Source organism: Asparagus officinalis, chromosome 9 (genome assembly GCF_001876935.1).
Source record: "Asparagus officinalis chromosome 9, Aspof.V1, whole genome shotgun sequence".
NCBI lineage: Eukaryota > Viridiplantae > Streptophyta > Magnoliopsida > Asparagales > Asparagaceae > Asparagus > Asparagus officinalis.
In genome coordinates, this window is record NC_033802.1 from 55,976,510 (window position 1) to 55,987,047 (window position 10,538).

Here is a 10,538-nt window from a genome sequence, read left to right on the forward strand (position 1 = left end):
TGCAGGACTTGCCTTTACCCTTTCTTCTCGAGGAAGTCGCCCACTATTCGTCTTCAATGAGATCGGGATGAACCCAGAGGATTTCGCCGTTTAGGGCTGTGTGTGGCACAAGTCCTTTTTGGCGATGTCCATTTGGGTCATCGTTCACTGTCTTCATTCCTACTTTGGTGATGCACTCTGGTTTGAACCATGTTGTGGGCACTGATCCAAAGCTGATTGACACTGCGTTCGCTCCGACATTCTTGGACGGCTTCGGGGTTATGACGCCTACATCAATTAGCGCCTGGATCTTGTCATTGAGGTGGTAGCACGACTTGGTAGGGTGATGGACCGCTCTATGGTATGCGCAATACTTCGGATCCGTCACTTTGCTAGCCCCCTCTTGATCCACGATCGCCGGCAGTTGGATTTTGTTGTTCTCTAACATGTACTTGAAGATGCCGGGTACCTCGTCATCTTTGAAGGAGTACACCTTAGGAAATCTTGGCTCCGCTCTTTGCTTCTGAGACCGTTGTTGCCATTGCGGCTGCGATTGTTGTGGCGCTCTTTGCTGTTGCTGTTGCTGAGGTTGCAATTGGAAAGTTTGATTAGCATCAACTACATTAGCATGTGCCTTACCTTTCCCCCTTGGGTTGAAATTCTGTGCTGGAGCATTTGTCGCCTGTTGGCCTCTCTCCGCCTTCTTTCTCCTAAGGAATCGCTCAGCCTGCTCCCCTCGGACCTTCAGATCCTTCCATGTTTTGGACGGTGCTGTCCCCATTGCTTCCAACACGTCCAATGACAGATTATTATGGCAGGTCTGGAGAATGAATTCCTCAGTGATCGGGTCCCGGCAGTTCATCGCCTTGTTCCGGAATCTTTTGACGAAGGTGTCGACTAACTCCCCGTCCTTCTGCTTCTCATTGAGTAATGATCCGATAGATATCTCGGTGTCGTCGTCGAAGAAATTAGTGAGGAACTTAATCTCCATATCATCCCAGCTGTTCACGCTTCCTGGCTTGAGACGGCGATACCAATCGAAGGCGGCTCCACGAAGAGTGCCAACGAAGGACCGTACCATCAGAGGTTCATTACCAGAGATAACCCCCAGGTGCGATTTGAAGTAAATCAAATGCTGAGTGGGTGAACCCATCCCATTAAACGGTGTGAAGTTAATTAGGTTGAACTTCGCCGGATATGGGATCGATTCCCACTCTCTTGGGTATGGACAGGGAATGCCCGTTTTCTTCATCTATTGAGCGGAAATCAATGTATTGATTTTGCTCTCGAGGTTCTTGATCTTCAAGTTTTCACCTGTGTTTTCGCTAGCATTCTCATTACCACCCCCTACATTGACGGGAGGATTATTGGCATTATGCGTCTCATTCGCATTTGTGTCCTCATCTTCCAGATTAACCTGGTTACGACGACTTGGCTCGGCTTGCTGGTTCGTCAATGCTTGGATTTGTTGGTCATGCATTTCTCTCATGTTCTGCATGGCCATCTGCATTTCGAACCTAAAGCTCTCCTGTTGTTTAGCCAAAGCTTCTTTGAGCATCTTGGCCACTTGTTCTGCACTTATCATGAGTGTCTCGCGGGGTTGTCCCTCGCTGGATACCGTATTATCTGATGCAACCGCGGAGCCAGCATTAGATTCTTCATCTTCTGAAGGTAGTCTTGTCCGAACCCTACCATAAGTTCCTCGTGTAATGGCTCCAGACTACAGACGAGTTAGATACCGGGGGACTGGCGGAATTGACTCGGGATTATCTCGTGTCGATGCTCTTTTGCTGGTCATATTGGCGGTGACCCTTGGAAATTCTCCGTCTTCGACTACTCTTCTTCTTCGTCGGAAACGCCTAGGCCTTGGTTACGGCGTTTCGGTACTGAGCCTTTCGAAAACCGAAACTCTTTCAGGGACCGCCTTGATGCAGTTGCACTCAGACAATACTACCCGAATGAGTTTGGAACAGGGGCATTGAGTTTCTAGTCTTCGGGGACTCCTTTTCCTGGTTTTACTCGTACCCCCAGCACAATAGTACAGCTCTTCCATTTGAAAGTCGGAGCAACCTATCATGTGTTGGCACGATTTATCAGGTATAACGCAATCATCATTAGACGATAACGTTTTCTTCTGAGAGCGAATTACCTTCTTCAGACTTTCGAGAGTCACGCGCCTCGAAACGCGCCTTTGTGGGCGTGAATTCTCAACGGGCTCCTGAACTTCGATGCGCAAAGTAGTGCGCTCGGGTGCTATGATTTCGTTGTCATGTTGAGGGTTGCGGCGACCCCCATCATGTTGATTCGTTCGGGGTTTTGTTAATGGGCCCAAATGCTCTTGAACTGGAGCCTTGCCTCGCTCATCGGGAAGTGGACCGAGGCGCTCCAAAACTGGCTTCTTCTTTCGGGATGATTCTGCGTGATCTCCAGGAGTAATTACTGGAATCATCGGCGGCTTGGGTTGATTCGCCGGTGGTTGAACTTTTGTTGGAGGCTGCTTCGGCCTCCATACTTGGCGGGTTGGTGATGGCTTTTTGGCCACTCTTTCTTCCTCCAATTTATTGGCCTCCTGCACAAGAATTTTTGCTTGTACGAGTAACGCGCGGCGTTTGTGAATCCGCTCTTCAAGCGTCGAACGGTTCCGTTTGACCCGGATCCATTCGTTCGTTGGCGGCTTGGAGGAGCTACCATTCTTCAGTTGTTGAGGCTGTTTGCCTCTCCTGTTCTTCAGATCCGCGTTGTAGCGGATCCCGTCAACTGACTCCATGGCCTTTGCAAATTGTTTCGCAAGGCGTTGACGTTGCCTTTGGAGGGCTCTCTTCGAGAGAGTCACCACGCCCTCTGCAGCAGAAGGGTTGGCTAGAGCAAATCTGCCCTGGTTGGGAATTGGAGGAATCTCACCCGATGCGACTTTGGCATCAAACGGGGCGAGATCTTCGTTGGTGTTTTCAACGTCTTCATACCAACGAGTTTTTCTCCTGGAAGAGAACTTTTTGGACTTGCGGGGGGAGATTGATCCGGACGAGGACGACAAGTATTCCTCGAACTTCTGCTGGTCGAACTCGTATTCGACCTCCTCCACGACCGGGATTGAGATCCGCGGCTGCGACGCTCCGATCTCAGCAGCGAGATCGGTGGCTCCCACTGTGGTCGCCAGATTGTTCGCGGGAAAAATTGTGTTCTTCATGGATGTCATTGCACACTCTTTAATAATTTATCGATTACAAAGATCCGGTCTTTTTATAAGATCCGGTTACAACGAAATTAAAGAAAAAGAAAAAGATTATAACTTCCTTTTGAACGAATCACGAGCTCCTGTTTTGCGGTCACTCGCTTTGTGGGTTCTTCGCCTGCGCCTGGGTTTATCCGTGGACCACCGCGTGATCTAGATCCGGTCGGATCTACCCAGTATGACGGGTATTATTTCGCCAAGGAAATAATAGCCGAGGGTACTATTTTGCTAAGGAAATAATAGCCTTTAATTCTCGGGATCAAAGGCCAAGCTTTGATCCGGAGGATGACTACGTAGATCTAAGATCCGGTTCCTCTCGAACTCTTGCCTTATTTGGCGTTGACGATCGCCGAGCACCGGATCTGGAAGAGCAAGTCCTCAAAGCCCCAAAGCTTTAATCTTTTTAAGTTCTGAGCCTTGAATCCAGTAGAGCTTCGCCTCCAAAAGTTCCAACCCCTCAAAAATGAGCACTCAAGGGCCTATTTATAGGCTCTCAGATCTGTGCCCGGGCACAGATCTGGCCGGCCACCTATAGGTGGGTCGGTTTTGGCCGAGTCCCCTAGGTGTTGTGGTTTTTACCGTTTTTTCCGGTCTCGTGGTTGATTTGGACTCTGATTTGGCAGTAAACTCGCTTCGTTATTGATCCGAATTTTGATTTGACAGTCCGAATCCCAATATGGCAGTAAATCTGCCTCGGTGTTTGAGTTCATATCCGTTCTATGGTTGGATGACTCGTTGACTCTGGCCGAGCCACCTATAGGTGGCTCGGTTTTGGCCGAGTCCCCTAGGTGTTGTGGTTTTTACCGTTTTTTCCGGTCTCGTGGTTGATTTGGACTCTGATTTGGCAGTAAACTCGCTTCGTTATTGATCCGAATTTTGATTTGACAGTCCGAATCCCAATATGGCAGTAAATCTGCCTCGGTGTTTGAGTTCATATCCGTTCTATGGTTGGATGACTCGTTGACTCACCGAACTGTTAGCTTGATTCCGCATGCGAATGGGTGTATTCCATTGTTTGCGTGCGGTTCGTTAGCCTCGTCGCCTCGTCAATCCGCTTCGTTGCGTGTCACTTGGCTTTGGCGTTGTGGACTGACGCTCGTGTTTGGATACGTCACCCGATGGTTCGTTGGTTTGTACCGAGCTGTGCTAAGGGACCTATAAGCAATTTTATATGCCTACACTACCTAGATATCATCTACAAATGTGGTTAGGCCGTTAGTGACTGAAGATAAGGCCAAATCACTCATTCTTATCCAAAAAAACCCCAACCAAATCCTATAAATACAGGCCTAGGGGCTTATTTGACAGGAGGGGGCAAATTATTATCAAGAGGACGAGGTGCTGCCGGATTGAGGAGTCAAAGGAGCATGAATTTCAGCAAGGGTTGACAGATCTTGGTGAGTTCTTCAGTATAAATGAGAGTTCGAGAGATCTGAAGCCCGTTTCTTCCATTTCCTTGAGATCAAGCTTGGACTTGATCTCGAGAAGAGTGCTGATTTCATTTGGTCGATCTCAGCGCTTCAAATCAAATACTTCCTCGGCGAAGGCGAAGCTCTGCCGAATTTTCCATCAACCGGATCCGATCTATAGGCGGTCCACGAATAAACCCCGGCACAAGCAAAGATCCCACGCAAAACAGAGACTAATAAATAGGATCTGTGTGTAGTTTGTAGGAGATTGTAATTTTTATTTTTATTGTGTAAAGGTCTTATAAAAAGACCGATCTTTTTGAACTTGTTGTAACGATCAAAGTTGTAATGAGTTATACAATAAAAAAACAATTTTCTACCCAAACACACCTGATCTACTTTAAGTCTCACTTGAGTATGATCTCTGGCAATGAGTCATTGATGGTCCAGTCATTCGTTGGCACCCTTCGCGGGCCCGCCTTCGATTGGTACCGCCGTCTCAATCCTGAAGCATTAATAGCTGAGAAGACCTAGAGAGCCTGTTCCTTGCTCACTTCTTTGATAATGACGCTAAGGTGTCAATCAGGATACTCTTCAATGAGAAACAGAAAGACGACGAGACGGTCGACGAATTCGTCAAGCGCTTCAGGAATAAGGCGATGAACTGCCGAGATCCAATCACATAGGACTTCATCCACCAAACCTGTCACAACAACCTCTCTTTGGACGTGTTGGAAGTTATGGGAGTAGCACCGTCCAATACCTGGAAAGAGTTGAAGGTGCATGAAGAACAGGCCGAATGCTTCCTCAGAAGGAAGAAAGCCGAGAGAAGCCAACCGACAGCTAACCCTCTGAACTCAAGCTTCGTCTCCCATGGTAAGGGAAAGCCACTTGCAGCAGTTGTTGACGTTAATCAGACGTCACAACAACCTCGGAGACAGCAAAATACTTCGGATCCAAAACTCCAAAAAGAGTACTCCTTCAAGGATGAAGACGTTCCAGCTATTATCGCATCCCTCCTTGAAAATAACAAGATTAAGCTACCACCTATCATGAATTAGGAGGAAGCTGATAACACTACGGATCCAATGTACTGTGCGTACCACAGGAGGATTATTCATCCTACCAAGGCTTGCTTTGCTCTCAAAAATAGCATCCAAACCTTGGTTGAAGCCGGCGTCATAACGCTGGGATAAACCAAATAAGAACAGCAAGACTCCAAAGAGTATACGAATATAAACTGCTTCCCAATCCTCTAACAGGTGCATGAGGTTAAACTACTTCCTGCATACTCACACAGGTACACGAGTCTAAATTGTTTCCTAATTTTAACGGGAAGTTCATAGAAGAATATCGTATGTGATATTCTTAAGGATAACTTGACCATTCAGCTGAATACAATGTATTCCTCATTAGACCCAGTTTCGTAAAGAAAGCTGGTGGTGGATAACCCATATAACAAGAAGTTCCTGGAGAGTGCCATGCTTGGTATTCTTAAGGATAACCCGGTTACTATAAACGGGGATAAATGAGAAACTCCCACTCGAACTATGAATGTTTCCAATGGTCAATTTTACCAACTCCTTCTGCAATCTTTCAAGCACTCTTTTGCTGAGATGAGATTCGATCACTTTGTTGGATCAATATTTCCTCACGAAACTCCCACGGTGTAATTGTGGAGTGCTTGACGATTCATAGTTCTCCACCACAAAATCCCTCACTGATCAAATCAATTGACAGTGAGACCACTAAAACTCTTTCTGGTCTAATCCACTCAAACTTCCGCTACGTCTGTGCACTTAACACTCCCATTGTTAGAGTCTGGACATAGTATTCGGAATTTTAAATCTCCTGATTATTGACAATTGTCAAACCCCTCCGTGTTAAGTATTTGTTACTTAACACTAGGAACCCTCTTTAAGTGACTTGTACGAATCAACGCTCCCGTTGTAATTTGTACTCCCACTCTCACTGTTCACTTCGTCAAACATTCCTATAGTTAGGACCATAAAACCAAAATCCCCTCTCGATTCCTCCAATGAACGAGAGCTCCACAAATCGAGCGATCAAACCTTCCTACAGTTAGGACCGTCTCAAACCTCCCACTCGGTCAAACCTTCCTACAATTAGGACCACAAAACCAAAATCCCCTCTCGATTCTTCCAATGAACGATAGGTCCACAAATCGAGCGATCAAACCATCCTACAGTTAGGGTCGCTTCAAACTCCCACTGGGTCAAACCTTCCTACAGTTAGAGCCAAAACCGTAATTCGTTCTCGATAAACGAGAAACTCACGTTTAGTTCGGTAATCAAACCTTCCGACAGTTAGGATTACCCGAATCTTTTCGATTATCGGAGTGGAGATCCCACTTTTAGTTTCACCTTCCCGGATTCTGAAAGTGGAGATCCCACTTTGAGTTTCATTTGGTAACTGGAGATAGAATATAAAATTCTTCCTCTTCAGCTTTGAGAGATAGAATATAAAATTCTTCCTCTCCTGCATCGGGTTCGTCTTTGTCCTAAGAGAAGACACCAGAATCCTAATCTGGGGAATTTGATCCCGAAGCCTAAGTAGGGATAAGTCAGCACTTAACACGCGTTGTCGGTTAGTCTTTGACCATAAAAAGGACAAAAGCTCACATATTCGACATTGTGACAGGTTGTTATTAATAACGTCATAATCCGTGTCTTACACGCGTGAGGAATTTTATCCCGTATCCTAAGTAAGGATAAGTCAATGTCTAACATGCGTTGCCGATTTAGTCTTTCGCCGAGTGAAAAAGACACCATAATCCAAGTCTGGGGAATTTTTTCCCGAAGCCTAAGTAGGGATAAGTCAGCGCCTAACACGCGTTGCCGGTTAGTCCTTAACCGTAAAAAAAGGACAAAAGCCTACATATTCGACATTGTGTCAGGTTGTTATTAATAACATCATAATCCTTGCCTTACACGTATGGGGAATTTTATTCCGAAGCCTAAGTAGGGATAAGTCAACACCTAACACGTGTTACCGGTTTAGTTTTTCATCGATTGAAGAAGACACCAGAATCCAAGTCTGGGGAATTTGATCCCGAAGCCTAAGTAGGGATAAGTTAGCGCTTAACACGCATTGTCGGTTAGTCTATGACCGTAAAAAGGACAAAAACCCACATATTCGACATTGTAACGGGTTGTTATTAATAATGGTATAATCCGTGTTTTACACGCGCGGGGAATTTTATCCCGAATCCTAAGTAGGGATAAGTCAGCGTCTAACACGCGTTGCCGGTTTAGTCTTTTCCTGTAAGAAAGACGAAGTCTACGTATTCAATATCGTAGCACTAAGAGAGTTAACTCTCTTAGCACAACATCACAAGCGGAACGAACTTAAATAATCCGCATGCAAGCCCGATTCAAATGGTAATCGGTAAATGCACGTCAAACCCGTTGAAGGTTGAGGGTTTGCCAAAAGCCTTAAAGTCTACGCCTAACACGCATCGTCATTTAGTCTTTTCACGTGAAAAAGACGAAGTCTACGTATTCAATATCGTAACACTAAAAGAGTTAACTCTTTTAGCACAACGTTACGTGCGGAACAGAATTAAACAATTCGCACGCTAGCCCGACTCAAACGGTAGTCGGTAAAGGCTCATCAAACCCGTTAATGGCTGAGTGTTTGTCAAAAATCCTATATATGCAAAAGTCACTGACGCATCAGCTTCATTAGTTGGTCTCGTAACTTGAGCATCCAACAACCTCAGGATGAGATCCATAACTGCAGGCGAATCAGCTTTAACAGTTGGTCCTGTAGCCCCAACATTTGGGACTGCCACGCTCCAACACCTTAAGAGCTTAAACTGTGTAGACTCCAGCAAACATACGAGTATAAACTATGTTAACGACGGTCAATGTGTTACAACAAAGGATAATGCCGGTCAACGTGCTACAGTAAAGGTCGATGCAGGTCAACGCATTAGTAATTTCGCCAAAATAAGGCAAAGGATGATTCCAGAAAGTTCAATCGCATTCAGATATGAATTTCTAACGAAGATAATCAATTCAAAGTCAACTCAATGACACGAGCTAAATTCAGAAACTTACGTATCAACTTCATTTTAAGATTTCGACAACGGTTAGACGATAAACGCAGCGCCGGAAGAACTTCATCTATTCGACGAAACACTAAATAGACTGAAGGCTGAAGAAGTCAAGAATTAAAGCAGCTCACACGTCCCTCTATGAGATTGAGAAAAGGACTTATCTTATCCAAAGCATTTCAGACTTTTCTATAAAAGAATGAGGCTGAAACACTTTGGAGGGGGTATCTGTAGGCATCTAAAATTGCCTATGAGTTCCCGCACGCAGATCGAAACAAAGAGAAGACGAGCCAAGAAGAATTATCCATCGGCCGCTGTGCACGTCAATCAACGCGCGCACGTCAGTCAGCTCGCGCACGTCAACGCGCGCACGTCAGTCAACACGCGCACGTCAGTCAACGCGCGCACATCAGTCAGCTCACGCGCATCGGTCAAATCCAAAGTGCCCGACGTGCTTGTCGGTCAGATCCAATGTGCCCGACGCGCTTGTCGATCAGCTCCAAGTGCCATAAAGAAGCTAACGAACACATGAAACAAGTTAACGAAGCGTACAAGTCAACAAGACGACCAAATACGCAAAACAAAAAAAAGATGGAACGAATGCCCAAGTGCCGAACCGACCCACACGGCGATGGGTCAGCCCGCGCCAACCCGCGCCTGCGCAGGTCCCCGCGGATCAGCAGGGCGTATCGCGCAGTTTCAACCCCCAAACGCGTTTTCGATAGTTTTGAGCGATTTTCTCGGGATTTATCTGTTCCAGGGGTTCCTAACTAACTTGATATCATCCACAAACGTGGTTAGGTCGTTATTGACTGAAGATAAGGCCAAATCACTCATTCTCATCCAAATACCCCCCCAACCGAAGCCTATAAATATAGGCCTAGAGGCTCATTTCACGGGGGTGAATTATTATCAAGACGAGCAGGTGCTGCCGAGTTGGAGAGCAAGGGAGCACGAATTTCAGAGGAGGCTTGCAGATCTTGGCGAAGTTCTTCAACATAAAGAGGGAGAGTTCGAAGGATCTGAAGCCCCGTCCGTTCGTTCCTTGAGATTAGACTTAGTCTTAATCTCGAGAAGAGCTACTGATTTCGCTTGGTCGATCTCAGTACTTTAAGTGAATACTTCCTTGGTGAAGTAGGAGCTCTGTTAAATTTTCGACAACCGGATCTGATCTGCAGGCGGTCCACGGATAAACCCCGGCACAGACAAAGACCTCACGTAAGCAATAGGCGATAAACACCTGTTGCGTGTTGTTTGAATAATTAATTTTTATTGTATTGAAAGTCTTATAAAAAGGCTATCTTTGTTTTGAATTTATTGTAACGCCCGAAGTTGTAATGAATTCAGCAATGAAAATAATTTTCTACCCAAACAAAATCCTATTTGAATCATTAACCAAATTGAGAAGTCCAACTTTCATAATATCTTACGTTTACTCTCCAAACCTGAAGTAGGTAAAATACTCTTGAAGTCCTCTCCTCCAAAGACTTACATGGCTCTTTTCATATACTCCTTGCTGTACATGCAATAAGATATCTACCTTAGGACTAAGCTTAAGTTGTCCCAAGCTTTCGCAAGTCCCCTAAGGCACCCAAAAAATAATACCAAATGAATGATCATATATCTTGTAGTCAAAGCCAAAAATATGGTATAAAAACTTTTGTTTATTATTAAATTATACAAGTGTCTTACAACAACAGCAGTGGTGGTAGAAACAACAAAAATAACATCACTATTTTTCTAAAATTTGAAGATTGACTACATAAATCGTACTCTTTCATTCAGTTTTGTTAAGAGCCTTCTCATTTGGCAAGTTTGACAATTATTTAGATATCCTTTT